Genomic DNA, 3,389 nt, shown 5'->3' on the forward strand with positions numbered 1-3,389 from the left:
CTTGGGTGTTTTGTTCTCTCTCTCGCGACTCACGGTAATTGGTTCCCACCTTTGGGACATAAAATTTCTCAAAGGCTAATAGAAATTTACAACTTTTTTTCATGTACTTTGAAGCTTTCTTGATTTTTGTCGTGGTTGGGTGGTCATCTGTCCATTTGCTGTCATATTGGTGCACAAATGGATTGTCGCATTGTTTCAATCTCATCAACCTTTCTCTGCTTTGGACAATCACATGCTTGGAAAGTCAATCTTTATGAGTATTATTACTATTATATATATATATATATATATATATATATATATATATATATATATATATATATATATATATATATATATATATATATATATAATTTTAACCTTCTCCACTCGTTCAGAATCTGAGCTTGGAGCTTTAACCATGTCCCATGAGTGGTGCTTGTTGGCCATAAGTCCAAAGAAAGCTAGTCTTGGTTGGTGATGGCATGAGACATTTGATTGCCAAATACGTGCCGGAGACATTTTGTCCATTGCATCAGTCGGCATGTTTATTGTCTACCACTCTATGTTGATAATGGGGTGGAGTAAAACGTGATTACCTTTTTAAGTCTGTTTGAAAGAATGCTTCACTTCAATGATATAGCAGTGTACTGCCACCAGCAGGGGGCAATGTCCTGTGAAGTTCCCTCTGATTTGGATCAGATGATAAATCATATATTTGCCTCCCTGAACTTGGACAAGGACGTTAAGGATACCACTTGCTAAGTTTTTTTGAAAAGCACACCAGACTCTGTGGATTGATGGTTAAAGCCTTTGTTCTGAGTCTGGGAGGTCGGCGATTCAAACCCGAGCCCTGGCCGAGTCATTCCGAAGACTTTAAAAATGGTACGTGCTGCTTCCTTGCTTGATGCTCAGCATTTTTAAATGATGGAGCACAAACAGCCATAGTTTGAAAAGCATTGTACAGGCTTTGGGCTGAATAGCCACCTCTGGCAATGAAGTTTCTTGTAAGGAAACTTTTTTCTTTTTTTTCCCCAAGCTTGTTGGGGGGGAAAAAAAAATGGGGGGGATATTGTGTGTCCCGTCTATCTGTCATGCTATCTCCTAAACGGTTGTGCAGAAATTCGCCAAACTTGGTAGTTACGATCACCACATGGCACGAAGGTGCAAGAGCTGGTCCATTTTACCCCCACTCCCTGGGGCGGTTCAAAAGGTCAAATCTCCAAAAATGCAATCATGGCACATTTTTCAATGGAAGTTTGTAAATGCAATCAACATGGAGGGACGCATGAAATGTGTAATGATTTTTTAAAATTTTTCTTATTTATTTTGAACCCTGGTTGAATTGTGCTTTAAAGGGTGGGGACTTGTGGTTGCAGGGGTCAAAATGGAATAATAATTAAACTCAAAATTTGATGATTGGTCATTCCTGGTGGAACTTTTTGCCATCTTTCAACTGCTTTTAATGCTGAAGTGTGGGGGATTGGTGATCCTGAAAGAATGCTTCACTTCCCCATTATTTTTGTTCAGATTATTTTTATTATTCATTTATAGTTCCAGGGAGTTTACAGGATGGCGTGTCGTCCGTCCGTCTGTAAATCACAAATGTTTACAACTTCTCTGAAACTTCACCACAACCTTCATCACCCATGATGTACCAAAGTTTGTTCATGCTATTAAAAAAAAATGGGGGTAGGGGGAGGAGTTGCCTAGAAAATAGTTAATTGCTGAAAAAATTGATTCGCCTTGGGGTATTGACCCTGTTTTTTATTTTATTACTATTACGAGCAAATACAACCCATCACTTTACTAATGGGGTGTTGGGGGGGGTGGGGGTAGAGAGGAGGGAGGGGAATTGAAGAAGGGGGGTGGAGGTGGGGAAAACAACACATCACCAAATGTTGCTATACACTGTTGGAGTGAGGGGTGAGACAGATGTGGGAGGAGAGTGCTGTATTTTATTTAGAGGAAGAGACAGACACATAGACAGTGAGTGAGTTGGGGGGAGGAGGAAAAAAAAAGAAAAGTGAGGGGTGGAGGTTGTGTTATGCTTAATAACTGAACATACGCACACACATACGTGTGCACACACACACACACACACACACACACACACACACACACACACACACACACACACACACACACACACACACACACACACACACACACACACACACACACACACACACAACGCATGTCAAAACAGCCGTACACACGACACAACAGAGTTTGTAACATTTACCATTGGCACATCTGCAAAAACTTTGATATCCATGTTTCAGAGAATTTGTGGGAACATGAACCAAAAGTAATCACTGAAAACATGGAAGTACCACTCATGTACGACGATAAAATTTTGAAATAAGATTCACAATAAAATCAAACGGAAAATAATATATTATAGTAAATAATTAAAATTTATATGCTAATCTAAAGACAAGTGTTTTACAGCTGAATCGTAAAAGAAACAGAAGATTGTTTATATCTCAGTACTTATTTGAGACGTTTGTAGTTGTTGGAAGTTGTTGAGATTGGGGCAAAATATGGTGATGCTGCTTATAGGTTAGTAAGAATTTAGTAAAGTGGATTGTAATTAGATTCTGCCTTTCAGAAAGTGAGAACATTAAAAGGGTTCAAAAGTTCACCAGAACAATTCCATGATCAAGTGGACATGACCTCAAATTGTAGAATTGTGAATTTTCACTAAATTTGTAGTTCATATGATTCTATATAGACCAAAGTTCTTGAAAAAAGTTTTGTTGCGGTGTTTCTGCCGTTGTAATGTGTGTGAACACCATGTTTGCCTCGATAACATTTCTGAACAAAATTTTCTGTGAAAAAACATGAAAACTTGTTTTGATCAGTAAAGGAGAAAGATTTCAATAATTCACTTCATTTAAAGCAATTTTAATCTTTGAGTGAAAGTACCTCTCCACTCCAAAAACCAAAATACATTATTCTGATGGGATTATATATCTTTTTGTAAAAACGCAAACCCCTTCAGAGTCATGTAACGTTTCTAACCAAAACATAAATTTGTTTTTGCAGGAAAAGAAAGAAATTGTGTTGCACCTCTTCATCCTCTGCTGTACCATACTGAGTTTATCAGTGCCAATTAATTTCGTGGAAACTGTACCATAAGAAAAACAACATATGTCAAAATCTCTAACGTTACTAACCAAGCTGTAACGTTGCTAACCAATATACACTTGGTATGAATATCAGTAGACCAGCAGGAGAAAGTTTTTCAGTCATTAGTGTAACAATCAGACAAAAGAGGGCAGCATGAGACAATAGATTACCCACAATGCACCTAAAAACTTCATATCCACATGTGATGCATTCCTGCATGCACTCCTGCGCACTCCTACATGCACCACATGTATGATACTACATGTCTGCATGGA

This window comes from Eptatretus burgeri, chromosome 14 (genome assembly GCF_056783735.1).
Source record: "Eptatretus burgeri isolate ZD-2024b chromosome 14, Ebu_testis_v1, whole genome shotgun sequence".
In the NCBI taxonomy this organism is placed as follows: Eukaryota; Metazoa; Chordata; class Myxini; order Myxiniformes; family Myxinidae; genus Eptatretus; species Eptatretus burgeri.